This window comes from Culex quinquefasciatus, chromosome 3, assembly GCF_015732765.1.
Source record: "Culex quinquefasciatus strain JHB chromosome 3, VPISU_Cqui_1.0_pri_paternal, whole genome shotgun sequence".
NCBI classification, from domain to species: Eukaryota; Metazoa; Arthropoda; class Insecta; order Diptera; family Culicidae; genus Culex; species Culex quinquefasciatus.
In genome coordinates this window covers 46,534,650-46,551,427 of record NC_051863.1, presented here as the reverse complement: position 1 = coordinate 46,551,427, position 16,778 = coordinate 46,534,650, and the positions used below count along the sequence as shown (strand labels likewise).

The 16,778-nt window shown below is 35.0% G+C and overlaps 1 protein-coding gene across 2 annotated transcripts in view; it reads right to left on the bottom strand.

Moving 5' to 3' along the window:
- Positions 1-16,778, bottom strand: part of LOC6053994 — a 143,141-nt gene that overhangs the window by 86,514 nt on the left and 39,849 nt on the right. For both annotated transcript variants that reach the window (XM_038262159.1, XM_038262160.1), the window contains exon 3: positions 1,189-1,251. The gene's annotated coding sequence lies outside the window, so the exon portion shown is untranslated. The remainder of the gene's footprint in view (positions 1-1,188; positions 1,252-16,778) is intronic.

Sequence of the window (16,778 nt, the reverse complement as noted above, 5' to 3'; positions counted from 1 at the left end):
TTGCGGTCTAATGATTCTAAAGTAGGATTTTAGGGGAATCCTTAACCCTATTAACAAATTGGTCTTGTGATTTCATTTCAACCAATCTTTTAGCACATTTATTGGGATAAACTATGATAGATGTGACCATCTTCAGGAAATCCCCTTTGAGTAAACAATATTTAAATCTTGATTGTTTAGTGAACATGCATTCTTATTGGAAGCATAGTAACCTACGACTAGTTGGCTTGTTAACATAGTTACCTTCGTTGTTGATTGGATATTTACTCATTCTTGTTCAAACCTCAAGCCAATTGGACGTGTGTTCACTCTGCTAAAAGGTTATGGGCCTTAGCATCAAGCCCAGAAAATTTTTCAAGCAAACGAACATGTTTTGAAGATAATTCTCATCTTTCAGGTTTTCAAGAAATACTTCCTGTTTCTAGTCCCATCAGTTTACACTGTTTATCATTATTTGTACAACAAAGTTCTTAACTGAACTAAAACTAAATTATAAGAACTGTTGGATACATTACAATAACAGAGTAAACAAAAACCAATCAATACAAAACAAAGACTTTTCTGTAAGACCTGTATAAATTTTAATACCATTTCATCATTTTGTTGCATATTGTATTGCACCTTATTGTCCAGTTGATAATCACAATTTGTCTCGTAAAGCTGCCAGCTGAAAAAAACGCTCATAAAACCTTCCATATTTGATCCACTCTGTGCATCGCTCGGCCAGGACCGAAAAGTCCACACCGGAAGTCAGGGCCCTGTTGCAGCAGCATAGCAAAACACTCGAATCAGTGCAAACTTGTAGCTCGTCGTCTCACTTGTTCCGGCCAGCACAACCGAAGCGAAAGTTATGAATTTTAATTTGAATAAATTTTTCATTACACAACAAACAAGAACAACGAGCACGACGCTGCTTCCTGAGTAGGAAATTCATCCGGGTTCCTAGGGTCGCTCAAGTCCACGTCTTGGATGGAAATCTGAGCCAGAAGGAAGTTTCCGTACGTGAGGTGGATCAACAATACCCGGCAACAGGCTGCTTTATTGTTGTTAGAAAAGGAGGAAAATTTTTAATCAAGTCGTCGATTCTGTTTTTGTATTTCCCTGGACGATCCCTCCCCCTTCCTCACAGGTTCTATCGAAAGATTTGCTGCGCATTATTTGAAATCTGAATCTCGAGCAAAGTCTTACCTCTAACATTAAGAAGATCACGTTCAGGCGCTCAGTGTCGTAGGATGAGCACAAAAAAGAAACCTGCAATGTGGAAAGAAGAAACAGCTTTAGTCTGGAGTATTCTGCATCAACGGTAATCTGCCCATTGCCAGCAACACACGGCTTTCCACTTAACAGCATCGTAATCTTCTACGAAGATAACGTGTTGAGGGAGAAAATGTAAGAAGTTCAGAGCGGTACGCCGTTCTGCCTGTTTCAAAGTACACGTGGAAACACTCGGATACCAATCAGGAAACGTGTTTTGCAGACGTTCTTCGCTAGATAAGCTCACTAGTGTGGTCCAATCATGAAAGGTGTGATTCTACGAAATTATTCAGATCTTGAGTTTTTTTTTTAAAAGGTCCTATAAACATATGAAACACAATAGCTTATAGGTTCTTTAAAAAAAACTCTGGAGATGTCTAGTTATTAATAAAGAAAAATTAATCAATTAACAGAAAAGGGTTTAGAATTGACTAAAATTTACTAGTCAATTTTTTGAGTAAATTTGTGAAAATTTTACACAGTTAAAAAATTAAATTTGTAAGGTGTAATTTTGGAAGATTTAATATTACCTATTCATGATGTTGTTTTACCTCAATTTAGACTGAAAAAGTGACATTACATCAGAAGAGTGGTATAATTACACATTTTCAGAGGTAAAATTACATATTTTCTGACATAAAAGATAAGGGGCACATGTAATATTACCATGATTTTTTTTACTTTGTATGTTTGTTTCAATTTAATGTTGATACTATTATGCTTTATCTGCAATAAGACATATAGGGGATACCAGTTCAAAGTATGCCAATGTTGACAATGAGATCAACACATTCGGGATAGTAAACCTATCGATATGTTAGTTAATGTCATTCAATCAAGGATCACACTATTGTCCACCCCTTAAACCTTACTTTTTACCAAACACAAACTGTCGAGCTAGCACAATGAATTTCCATTTTACCCCTTTTCCAATTTTCCACCTCACGAAAATATTTTTGCTGATGCAAAACACCGTTCGAATTTTGCAATACCTTTTCCTGTGTGACAAAATTTCATTTTCAAGGCTGTTACAACCAATATAAAATATACCCCAAAAAGGGGGAATCTAATCGATACCACTGCCAAACGTCTCGGTCTATTTTTAAAACGTAAAACAACGTTCCACCAGAACATCACACCCCCCTCTCGAACAGGTTAAAGATCTTTTAATCCGACCCTTAATCTTCACAAAAAAAAATCGCCTGCTCGCCAAATTGAATTTTATCTTGTTCATTGGGCACCACTCTTTAGCAGAAACACTCCAGTTTTTTTTTTTTTTTTTTTGCTGTCCTAAAAACGAAAATCGTTGAAGCTGTACAGAGTGAAAGTCAAGTCCTGGAGTGCAATCTCAGGTGCAAAGACGAGTGGCAATTGCTTCATGAAGCTTGGTGCTCTTCACGGCTGCAGCAGGAGCTTTTTTGGCACCCCCGCCTTCCCCGGCCAAGGAGGGGTTGGTTTGCTTGATTGGCTTTTGCTTGGCGTGTTGTAAGTTTTCTTTTCAGCGTGAAATATTGCAGAAGGTAAAGATTGAAGGTGAAGGTATGCTTGTGAAAGATAGATTCTGATGGGTGAAAATGTCGAAAAAAGAGACAAAAAAATGTTGCATTTAGATGAGATATAGAAGCACAACCCTAACCCTCTAAAACCCAACCCTGCCTTTAGACGGACTTCGATTAAAAAAATCGAAAAAACATTTTTTGCAATTCCGTCGTGAAACTACTTACTTGACTACTCTTGAACGACGAAATAGCCTACTTTTCTGTACCAAAAATAACAGAATCGAATAGCAACACTTTTCAAAATAAATGCTGAAAAGTTCTACTTTTCAGCACTCAAATGGGTGCTGAAAAGTTGAACTTTTCAGCACTTGTTTTGGAAAGTAACACTATTCAATTTTTTTTGATTTAAACGATTTATTGACAAAAAAATGAAAATTTTACATATAATTTCACTCAGTGTGTGTTTTTTGGCATTGCAAAAAATACTGTATGGAACTCGTTGCAAAACTTGATTTTTTCAGCACTCTTCGTATTTATCCAACTCGGTGAACCTCGTTGGATAAATGTACGACTCGTGCTGAAAAAATCCTCTTTTTGCAACTTGTTGCATAAACTACTATTTCAACCAATTTTTGATCTTAAAAAAGCATTGCACAGTGGTCCAGATCGCAAAATTAAGTGGAAAATTGATTTTCCGAAAAATGGTAAAGTTTTTGAGCTTTGGTGTCTTTAGAAGAGTTGTTCCACATGAAAAGGGGTAACTTTTGGTTTGGTTGAAAATTAGGGTGGATCACTATTAGGGTGATTTTGAAAATCTAACTTTTCAGGAACATTTTTGGGTTTTTTTGAGTCTTCTAAAAAGTTTTTGGGCTTGCCAATCTAAGCAACTTTGTCTAAGACACCAAAATATTATCTCGCAATCTACGCCTTCTATGACCAAATTTTTGACATAGGACTATGTCTCTACTTACTATATTGGGGGGCCAGTTCAGAAATTCGATCCAAAGCGTCACTTTTAAGCGCTAAAAAAGTGGACATTTTGAATGCTTATATCTTTTTTCCCTGTGAATCAATACAGACGGTTGGACCACCAATCGAAAGAGGAAGACTTCAGCTACCGTTTAACTACATAGATAATTTGACTAAACATAGTTAAAGCACTTAAAACATGCAATCAAAATGAGTAATTTTTCAGTACAAATCGGACAGATGACCAATCAGAGCGAGCGCATGCATTCGAGGTCGCGCCCCTTTTGTGCCGTTCTCCGGCTGTGCCGCTATTTAAGCAAAAAATTTCGCAAAAGCAAGTCACTTTGGAACAAGCACTCGAACTGTGCACGTCGAGCCGGCGCGGAGCAGCAGCAGCAGCAGCGGCCAATAGAAGAAGAGGACCAGCAACCAGAAGGAAGAACCACCGGCAGCAGAAGGATGAAATTCGAGCGAAGCGGACCGCGTTGAAGTCACTATGATGCGGCGGTTCTCATGAAAAATGGTCAATTCGACAGTGGTGGAAAAAACCTGGAGTGGCCGGTGCCCTCGAAGCAGGTTCCCCCGGGGCCTGGGGGGACATTTACAGAACCATACTAGTTGTAGCAATATGGGTATCAAAATTCATGATTTTTTGATACTGTACATGATAATGGCCATTTCGACAGTGGTGGCCATAACCTGGAGTGGCCGCTGCCCTCAAAGAAGGTTCCCCCGGGGCCTGGGAGGACATTTACAGAACGAGTTGTTGCAATGTGGATATCAAAATTCATGGTTTTTGATACTGTACATGAAAATTGACATTCCGACCGTAGTGGCCACAACCTTGAGTTGCCGGTGCCCTCATGGAAGGTTCACCTTGGGAGAACATTTATGACAGTTTTTCCGACAAATCTATGAAACAAAATAAAATAATCTTATTCCAGATTTCACTAGCAGTCCAAAAACACATTCAAATTGTTTTGTCCTATGTTTTTCGGTTATGTCTCTGACATACCATCTTGAACTTTTTTTCAGTTTTTTTAACGTAGCAATTCAGGGTTAAGTTTTAGAGAAAAGTGTTATTCAGGGCACTTTTAGAGCTCTAAAAAAAGAACATTTTTATTATCTGACAAGTCAATTTTGGACTTTAGGGTAAAAGTTACAGCCATTTTAATGTAAAAAAAGATGCAAATTTAAAACTTAAATATCTCTAAATGGCGCAAGCAAATTTTAAGCACTAGGTTGCAAACTTGTAGGAAATTAGACGGGCTTTCTGAAAAAATACAATCAAACAAAAAAAACGCCACTTTTATTCGGGTTTTTAGATTTTTAAGCATAAAAGTTAAATTTTAAGGTGATGTCACGATTTTTTATCCATTGTAATTTTTTGAGGAAATGGCCTAAGATGTTACAAAAGACATAGAAGGGGCGTGTATTTTTGTTTCAGTGTATTTTTTTTTTCAGAAAGTCCATCCAATTTCCTACAAGTTTGTCATTGACCACTTTTTGATACAATGCAACGGCTTCGAGATACAGTAGGTAATTTTTAAATTGCAAATTACAAAAATATTTAAACAACATACGCCCTTTCTCAAACGTTATTTTCGAGTACAATTGGCTCCATATACACAAAAATGGCTTATATAGGCCTAGGATAACATGTTTACAAAGTTTCATTGAAATCGGAGAGGGTCGGGTACAAAAGTACCACAAAAATTACTGATTTGAGCTGGAATTGCTCATATTGTTCATTAATATTATAAAATTATATTACATTTCTCATACTTGGGGACGAAGCTCGAAGAAAATGCTACAAACAATCCTTTTTTTACTTAATGCATTGTCAACCTCAAAACCAGACGACAAAGAATTTCCCCACCAAGTTACGTGTTAACACACCACAAATATTGTGACACTCCGATCACCACACAACTCCTCCCCTGCCATTGCTCCTTCCGGCCCTGTTGGATAGAGCCCATCCACCATGCAACGATTCAATCCCAATGCTTTTACGCCATACTTTCGAAATCGCTCGGAAAGGAAAAGCTACCCGGCTGGGCGTCAATTTCCGCTCCCATTACGGGTGCCGATGTCGTCTCGGTGAGAGCATGAAAGTTTCTGTGTCACATGGAAATTCGAACAAATAAGCTCGATTGAAACTGGGACTGGGAAATTTAATTAAGACTTTCTTCTCTGGTTCTGGTCTCGTTCCGATGTTCTGTTTGAAACTTAATCCCGAAGTAGGTTCGTGCCACCTTAAACGAATACTTCAACGACGATCGAAGAAAACAAACCAGTTGGGATTCCTACTTCAAAGGAAGACACAAATCTGCCCACTTGTCGAAGGTGTGAAAATTCTTCGAATGCTCAATGATTTGCTAGTAAACGTAAATTTGAATCAATACCGTTTGAAATGTAACGACGCCTTCCCGTAAGAAAACCAGGAAAAGGAGACTGAAATGCTATCTTCAAAATGGAAATCGGCGGGATTCGTCCTTTTATGGCTTTCCTCCGAGCTGATCCCGATGGTTTAGGCACGTATTGTGACTACACTTTTCCAATGTGTTGGTTACAGTTTTAACCAAATTTTGGCTACACGTGTGTGGCTTACAAAGGCACGGTTGGAACACGTGTGCTGAACAGAAAGGGAAAGATTTTATGATGTACCCCGATGTGTTCAGATAAAAGTGAAATTAAATTCGAGGTTGGAGAGAAAACTTTTCCGAAACAGTCATAAAATTGTAACTGGAAATGGAATAATCTGATTCAACATTAATTGGAATGTGTTTTAATTGGATGAAACATTATTAGTAGACCCTGAAACAGGGTTATGATGTGGCAGGGATGGCAATTAGGGCAGCTGTGTAAAACTTGCAAACCTTGGCAACAACTTGCTAATGAGTTTACGCGCTCGTCTTCTTCCCGAAAAATCATCACCAGCATCCCTTAATTTTACATTCAAAGAAAGCGTATAATGACATTTGCATATTCAACCCATTAGAGCATCGCCACCGGAATGCCAAAGAACATCGCCACCATTTCCAAGTTTGCTCATCCCGCCCGATGATGTCCTGTTGCATGTGGCCTCGTCGACATTCCCGTCACGAGATTGTCAGTCAAATAAATTCCAGCCACGTTCCTAAGCCGAGCAGCTAACCCTGCCGTAGGCCAGGTTAAATTTACGGTGACAGCCCTTGATTGAGCCTGCTTAACCCTTAAATGTCCGAAATCTGGCCGTGAACCAATTTCAGTTCCATTAAGTCCTTAGTTTCCAAACCTTGAAGCATAATGCTACACAATCGCCCAAAACATGCGAAAGTTAAGGGTTAAGCCGTTGCTAAATGACACCCCATGTATCATTCCGCGTGTCGAGTCTAATTTAACTGGACCAATTACCGGGAGCTAAGGTGGGGTGTTGGCGTACATTTTTGGCAGGTCGTAAATACTTGCGCGATCGCGCACCAACATCGCAACAGACACAGGAGCTGTATGGAAATTGGCCCAATTATGGTACAAGGCTAATCAGATTGTGCGCGTCACAACCGATGGGAAAAGTTTTTCAATTACGGTCCCGGTCCCGCGGAATGTGAGCGAGCAATGGTCAGGGGGAAAAACTCATTAATTGCTAATCACAACTGCTGAATTATTGAACAAGTTTGTTTTTCTGGGGATAGCTGACTGGTTGGGATTTACTGTTGGATTATTGACCCAAATAAAAGCACAAAAGGCATATCAATTTGAAATCTTATGCCCATTCAACACAAAGATCCAATGACTTGAAACCAGCAAACTTCATCTTGTCTCCATTTTTTTTTATAATAATTCTATTGCTTTTGCTTCTATTTTCTGAACTGGGGTAGGGCCATACAATTTCCATGCAAGGTTTCTTAAAAACAGTTTTTTTTTAAATAGTGCTGTAAAAAAATGCTTCGTCAAATAATGATATATTGAAAATCAGAGTGACTATGACATTTACTGTTTTTCTAAAAAAAATCAACCCAAAATCGTTGGTTATTGGAAAAGTTGTTTGAAATTTAAATTGTAATTGTTGTTTTATTGGATACGACAACTTCTTAGTTTACACTTTTAATCAGTCAAAGAAGGTACTTATTTATCACATAAGAGTTAATTTTCACATTACTGCCGTATGGTTGGAAGCGTACAAGCAAGTCGCTTACAGTTTCCATCAGGGGCAAAGTAGCTTCCATAAAACATCCGAAAAAATCTGACAAAGCTGTGTAAACAAGCTCGAAGTTGGAACAGCACTATTCCTCTCAATAGGGACTGTGTTATAGATCAGGAATTGCTTAATAACAGTAAAAATGGGTAACACGATACAATAGTCCTTGTAATCAGTATTCCGTGTCTTAACAGTCAAACAGCAAATAAACTCGAAGTTTGAATTTTTGTTCTCACAAATACCGATATAGAAGCATGAATCAAAATACTTTCTCATTAAGTATCAAGGGGCTGGGAACTCTAATATTACTTAGGAATACTGAGTATACTAACAATATTCCAGTATACTTGTTAGTATACTAACCGAAAAGCAATAAACGGTTAGTATATTAAGATACTCTCAGTATATTGGTAAGTATACTGGAAATATGTAAAGGAAATAATAAGTATACCGTAAAACGGGGAGACTTTGATAGCCGGGGTGACTTTGATAGGTTTGCGATTTTTCCGCAAAATGAAGAGTACAATTAAAATACGTAAGGAATGGTTCAGAAACATACTGACCGTGGTAGAGAAGTGTTCAAAGTACCTCATGAAGAACTTTTCATAAATTTTTGAAAAGTTTATAAAGTTAGTTAACTATAGTTAAGAAAATGTGGATAAAAGTCATTATTTTAAACTTCTCAAAGTGTCATGATTTTCTCAATGAACATGATTTTTAATCGGAAAACGGATTGCATTTTCGGATTCTTTGGACAATTTTCCACTAGGAGAAGGTTAAATAAGTTTGTAAATAATAAATAATATGTGTTTTTGAAACACAATTAAAAAAAACTCCAAATTTATAGGCAAATTCAGTTGAACAAATTTCATGTAAAATGTGAAAACTTGTGATTCGTGCTTCGAATTCAATTTAAAATGCAATATAAATCGATAATTTTATAAACAAAACTATTTTTAACAAATTTCAGGCGAAATTCCGACTTTTTAACAATTTTATCTAAAATTTATATGTATTTTGTTAAAAAGCTTATAAACTTAGTTAACTTAATATAAACATTGATTTGTTTCTTACAAACTATATCAGCTACTTTAGTGATGGTACATTTAACGTACAAATAAAGTTTGAACATCTTAAATATGATTTTAACAAGAAAAACTATGACTATCAAAGTCACCCCGGAATTAAAACCAAGAATTTTTAACGTAACTATTTTTCTAAATACTATTGAAAAAACTTTTTTTCCAAAATAGTGCATGGACTTTGTGTAGCCTACCCCAGTACATGTTTTAAAAATAATTATCTTGAGAAAAACCTTACCTGTTGGAAAATATTCTAAAAACAAATTGAAATCCTATCAAAGTCACCCCGGTTTACGGTACTAACATATATTTTGATATACTGGGTAACATAATAATTATAGCTCTAAGAGTTTTCAACCCCTTGTTAAGTATCCACTTGACATGTACATGAAATGTAATAATTATGACAAAATTCATCAAAGATAAATAAGGCCATTGCCGTATTTTTTTTTTTTATTTATGTCCCTCGACTCTGACCAAAGTCCAAACATTCGAAAAAAATTGTCAACCCTTTCAATTCAATGCAAAAATGTACAACAATTCTAATCTAATCTAATCAGACCCTAGCGCAGCCAATCTTTCGAAGGGATCCTGGAGAGTGCCTTAGGTTAGATGACGCCTAGCACTCTTCTTGTCATTTATTAACATTTGCAGTGCGCCATTGCATTAGAATGCATTGAAACATCACAAGCGTTAAAGCGGCCAGGCCTACTGCGTAAAGCCGTATCACAGAGATGACTCGTAATTGGGTTGAGTTTGAGCACAGAGTGTTCGAACAACAACACAATTCTGAATCGACAGGGGAGGAAGAAGCGTGGGGACACACCACCATACGCTCCGAGATGTGGTTGTATTCGTTGGGAGCACCATGCTAAGAAGGTTTGGTACTCCGGGACCCTCTGGGATGGGACATTGTATTTCCACGAATGCCCTGGACACTATTTGCCGTGGTTATAGCGCCACAACTCGCTCTCTGTAACAGTATTCCAATTTCCAGTCCAAGCTCACCAAGTCGTCATAGCCTAGTGGTTAGCAATTTTGCTTACCAATCCATAGGACGGAGGATCGAACCCCGCCTCGAGCGACTTTAATTTTTCGTTCATATTCATCATTTCAAATTTATGTGTTCTTAACTTTCTCGTTGGGAGCAGATGGGAATCGAACACAGAACCATTCGTTTACAAAGCGAACACCGTAACCAGTCAGCCACGGCCGCTCCCTCTATGACATTTACTGTTTTTCTAAAAAAAAAAAACAACCCAAAATCGTTGGTCATTGGAAAAGTTGTTTGAAATTTAAATTGTAATTGTTGTTTTACTGGATACGACAACTTCTTAGTTTACACTTTTAATCAGTCAAAGAAGGTACTTATTTATCACATAAGAGTTAATTTTCACATTACAGCCGTATGAAGGGCCAAATGGGAGTGGTTGGAAGCGTACAAGCAAGTCGCTTACAGTTTCCATCAGGGGCAAAGTAGCTTCCATAAAACATCCGAAAAAATCTGACAAAGCTGTGTAAACAAACTCGAAGTTGGAACAGCACTATTCCTCTCAATAGGGACTGTGTTATAGATCTGGAAATGCTTAATAACAGTAAAAATGGGTAACACGATACAATAGTCCTTGTAATCAGGATTCCGTGTCTTGATACTCAAACAGAAAAAAAAGCTCGAAGTTTGAATTTTTGTTCTCACCAATACTGATATAGTAGCATGAATCCAAATACTTTCTCATTTAGTATCCACTTGACATGTGCATGAAATGTAATAATTATGACAAAATTAGACAAAGATAAATAAGGCCATTGCCGTATTTTTTTCAATTTATGTCCCTCGACTCTGACCAGAGTCGAAACATGCGAAAAATAATTGTCAACGCTTTCAATTTTATGCAAAAATGTACAACAATTTGAAGTAAATAAATGAATGTGAACAGTTAAAAATAAAACGAAAAATACAACAAAAATGAAGAGCACTAAGCCTTAGCACTTAGCATGTAAAAGAAATGTAATTATTATAAGAAAGTTCAATAAAGACATATGGGTCATTCCATCTGAAGCGGAACAGAACTTGAAAATTACCATCTCCGATTCTGCCCAAACTTGGCAGAGCTGTTGAGACTATCAAAACATGCAAAAATCCCGAATTTCATCCAAATCGGACCACCCCTCCCATTTTTGTACCCTCCCAAAAAATCGACTTTTTGGCGATTTTTGAGCGAAACCCCTATCTTCAAAAGACGATAACTCAGGAACCACAAATCTTAGAGGGTCGGTCTTAGACTCAATTTTGTACGATACATTATCGTGTTAAAAATTATGAATTAACATGAATAAAACTCTCGTGAAGCATGATTAAGGAGGAGGATTTCTGGAAAGTATAAAACTGAAAAATGTAAGTAAATCACAAAGATTAATCTGATTTATTATCTGATTAAGATCAAATTCAGTTGTGTTGATTTCGACACCGTCCGAACAATAATCTTTTTTTTGTTCGTCAATCATTTAGAAATTTTGAAAGACGATAAAGCTGCTGTCCACATGTAGCAGAATTGAAAAAAATCATCAATTATTTAGATGAAACTAGCTCACAATATAAAAATCGGTTTAATATGATCAACCTTTCAAACCGTAAGGCAGATTTTGGGGTTTTTGCTGAATGGCACTATTTCGCTACCGCACATGGCAATAGCTCTAGGGGGTCGTGCATAAACCACGTGGCCTTTTTTTGGAGAATTTTTGACCCCTCCCTCCCCCCTCATGGTTTTTCGTGGTTTCACGCCAACCCCCCCCCCCCCCTATATGGCCACGTGGCTTTTTCCTCCCAGGTGAAAATCCTTAAAAAAAAAAACAAAATAAGTATAGATTTCAAAAATGTTTATCCACAAATGATGTACCGTCAGTGGTGGTGACTTTTGGTCAAAAAACGATATTGCTGTTGTTATTTTAACACAATAAAAATTATATCGAAATAAATATTGTTGGGGAATGCTCCTGAATTTACCAACATTTTCCCAGAATATGGCTAGTATAATCACACCGTTCATAAATGTCAATCGTTTTAAAATTAACTCAAACTCACATTGGGTCAAACAGAAAACATTTTAATTTGTGTAGGTGCTGTAACACCATTAATACCAATTTAATAATATATAAAAAAACAGAAATTCACTTAAAAGTTTGAAAAAAGTATGATATCACAAAGTTTAAGGTAAATAATAACAGTATAACAATTTATTGAAATGGTACAGAAAGTAAAAAATACTCTCAACAAAACAAGCAACTTAGTAAAACATATGTATTCAAAATTATGGAATTGCAGTGCAACTAATTGCATCCAGAATAAATATGCTTTAAGAATTAAACTATTTTGATATATAAATAGCATTCATGATTTAATTTAAATGCGCTTTAAAATATTTTCCTAAAATCGAAATTAATTAAATAGAAAAGTTTTGTTTTAGGAAAAAAATATGTTCATTTAATTTTAAGGAAAATATCTAGTTATGAAAGCTCCTAGTTAATATTTATTTTATTCAAAACATTCATAAAAATCCAAACTAAAGCAACTTTTCTTTTTAATTAAGCAAGATTGATTCCAATGATTCCGTGTGTCCAAAAAAGTAGAGCTGTTTAATTTTTTTCTACAAACAAGAATCAGAGACAGGGACAAACATTCAATATTACGACCTTTTGAAATGTCAGTCTTATTTTTTTTTTTTGAAAATATTGATTTCGAAAAGATCGGAAAATTTCACGAAAGTTTTATTTATAAACATTGAAAATCGCACCATTAGTTGCTGAGATATCGACATAATAAAATTATGGGTTGTTTGGGTAGTAAACATCCATTTTTCTGTTTTAAAATTTTTGCATGGCAATATCTTAGCAACAAAGTAACAAAGAATTTTCTCAGCATTTCAAAAATATTTTTTTTTTTCAAAATTAGGCAAACATGGGCACTAATTTTTTTAAATTAATAACTGAAACTAATTTAAAAAAAAGTTACCTAAAAATAGCTATAACTTGAAAACGGTGCACTTTATGAAAATTTCACTAATGTACTTTTAGATTGCAAATTCTATTTTACATCGAAAAATAAAATTGAAATTAAGTTGCGGTCATTACTTCGATTTTTTTTAATCAGTATTGATTCAAAAATTCATAACTCAAACAACAATTTTTTGCCCGTTCTGAAAATTTCTGAAAAGTTGGCAAAATTAAAAAAAATCAAAATAGTGTTTTTTTGCAAATCATGTTTTAGTGACAAGTGAAATTAAAAATCAGCAAAGTAAATTACCATTTATCATTTTTTTCAGTGTAGTCCTTATCCATACCTACAACTTCAAAAGATACAGATTTTTTTAATTTTCATTGCTGCCAAATTTGTATGGAAAACTATATGGACAAACTAATGATACAATATGGCTTGGGCACCAAAAAAGGTTTCAGACGAATTAAAAAAATCAAAAAATTAAAATTTAAGAATAAAGACCGATTTTGTATAGAATTGCTCGAAAACCGATTTCGTGTCTTTGGAAAAGTTGTAGACAACGCGCTAAAAATCATTCTTTTAGTCATGGACATCCAAATTGTTTAAGTCTTACTCTTACTTTGATTTTGCTATCGACTCACGTAGTTGATAAATTTGAAAAAGATTAAGCTAAAATTTGGAATTTATTTTACATTTTTTTGTCAGTTGTTTAAATAGGCAATTATTTAAGATTTTTGATCCAACTTTTGGTTGGAGATATTACCTCAAAATAAATACAAAAAAAAAATTAAATAAGTTAATTTTTCAATCTTTTCAATATCTTTGAACGCAATATCTTCCAACGCATGTCCCACGGATGCCAAAGCCTCCCTAAAACGTTGGAACGGTAACTTCAACTCACAGGTTTTCGGGCTTGTCTCCGCGGATTTCCGAGCGATTTTTTACTAGAGCAAACAAAAGTTGGAACGACGTTTTTGATCGCATAAATTACAGATTTGATCATATCGAGTTCTGCAAAGTTTAAGGATCATCTAGACATCCTTATAATTCACTCAAAAAATAAATGTCCCGGTTAGTTGAGGTATGCCCGAGAACCAGCAAGTTGAAAATACCGGTCCATCTTTTTTAAGGAGTTTTATTTATGTTGATCTTGACGGCATTGTATTGAAATTTATTTCACAAATTGATATCGGCATTTGAAAATTAGGTGACTCTTTCAAACTTAAATTATTTTAATGTGTCAATATATTTGAGTGGTTTTATCTCAAATATGAAGTTGAGGGTAAAGTATATTTTCTCAGCTTAAAGAAAAACTAATATTTTCAGGAAAGGGCACCTAAGGCCCCTATTTTTTTAATCTTCAAATTAATTGAGAAACAAAAACAATGTTTGCTTGAAGCTCGTTTTTTTCTCTAAAAATCTAAAATGTTTGCCCATGTTTCTCTTTGGCTCAAGAGATGGTCCCTATTAAAATAAAAAAAATACCTGCAACTTTGACGGTATTTTATGAAATGTTATGTAATATTACAATCTGAATTGTGTAACCCATGAAATAAGGAATATATTTTAGACCAAAATATTCATCAAATTTTTTGGTGAATCTTAAAGTATGTCTCGTTCGTGTTTTCGTTACTGGTTATTTTTTAATGTTAGACGTTTCACTTGCAAATGAGGTAGTGAAACTGAAATTTTGCGGGATAATCCTGAAATTGGGGTTTTTAGTTTCTTTGAACTTAAAAAAATATTGCATGAGGAGGAGATACAAGATATCTTGAGTTTGTTTTAAGTGTCAAAAGGAAATCTTTCGATTAAGATTCTTCGAGCTACGGTAATTAGCTAAGATCTGAGATTTTGAATTTTTTTTTTTCGCAGAGAATCATTTTTAGACACTTCATTGTATTATATTTAGTTTTTTGCCTTGTTACGAAAATCTTATAAAATTGTCAACAATATTTATTTTCTAAGTTGTTCTAAAATAGAACTATCGAAGACTACATCTACTTTATATTAACTTTGGATACTGTCACTTTATTTTTTAACAGCTTTTAAACTTTTGCAAAACGTAGTTACATGAGTATTAAAAAGTGTACATTCAATTACAGGCTCAAAGTATTGATATATATAATTCAATACTGAATTGGAAAATATTATGACATTGAAATATAAGTAATAATTTTAAACACAATAATTGTATGGTTTTGAAGTGTAACAAAAAATGTATGCATATAAGTAAATTCAAAGCGCGTATTTCTTTGTTTTTTTTTTTAAGAAAAGATTTTTCTTTAAAGGCCACGTGGTCAGCCGCCGACCCCACCCCCCTCCCCCCCATGGCTTTTCATGGTTTTTTTCGGTCGGATTTCGGACCCCCTCCCCCCCCCCTAAGGAGACCACGTGGTTTATGCACGACCCCCTAGACCCCATGAGAGTTATTTCATCTACCACAGCCAGCTCTACATTTGTTCTCACTTTAAATAAAAGAAATAAAATTGATAAAGTGGGAAGAAATGAGGAATAAGGAAAAATATAAAAATGATAGAATTTTTTTTGAAAATTGTATTGTAAAAACTCTGTAGCATTTGCAAATAAATATTCAAAGTTTAAATTTTACTTAATATGGTTTAATGACACTGAGATCACGAAGATCAGTGCATTGAAAATTACCCAATAAATATTCCTTAAACAAAAAATAGATTGTTCAAGGTATTGATTATCTCAAAATCGTATAAAATTATAAAAAATAATTCATCTTACAGAACACCAGGTAGTAATTATTCATCAGCACGACTTAGTGCTTCTAGCAGAGGCGGCGAGTGTAGCTAATTTAGGTAATCTCAAATACTCAAAACTTTAAAATTTGATATCTCTGGAACGAAACATATTCCTTTCTGTCGATAAGTGTTTCTTATGTAAAATCGGACGGGAAATACGATGGTGAGGTCAAATTTAAAAAATAAATAGGGCTGTTTTGAGATACGGCCATTTAAAGTTTTCAATTGCGCAATACAGTTAGAAAACATATTTTAATCTAAATTTTGATCACAGAAATGAATTCTACGTCCAATTTCCTTCAAAATTGAGTCTAAGACCGACCCTCTAAGAATTGTGGTTCCTGAGTTATCGTCGTTTGAAGATAGGGGTTTCGCTCAAAAATCGCCAAAAAGTCGATTTTTTGGGAGGGTACAGAAATGGAGGGGGTGGTCCGATTTGGATGAAATTCGGGATTTTTGCATGTTTTGATAGTCTCAACAGCTCTGCCAAATTTGAGCAGAATCGGAGACGGTAATTTTCAAATTTGCATTTTTTCTTGCACACTTCAGGTGGAATGACCCATATTTAATTTCAAAAAATATGTCAACGCTAGAAAATACATTTTAAATTGTTTTCAGCTGATTTTACGTCTATTTCCATTGAAATCTTATAGTTGAAAAAATATTTCTCTGCCCCTTATTTTTCGGGTCAATATTAATGGAAGGTAACATTACTTTTGAAAAATATTTGCAACAGCCTTAATTAAAAAAAAATCCACATTTCATAACAAACTTATTCTACTAAAAATGCACATTGATCGAAGATAGTTTTGATTCCTGTAGAAATAACACCCCAAAAAATAACTAATAAACTACCGTAAACCGGGGTGACTTTGATAGGATTTCAATTAGTTTTTAAAATATTTTCCAACATGTAAGGTTTTTCTCAACATTATTATTTTTTAAACATATACTGGGGTAGACCACACAAAGCCCATGCACTATTTTGGAAAAAAAATTATAGTGTTTAGAAAAATAGTTACATTGAAAATT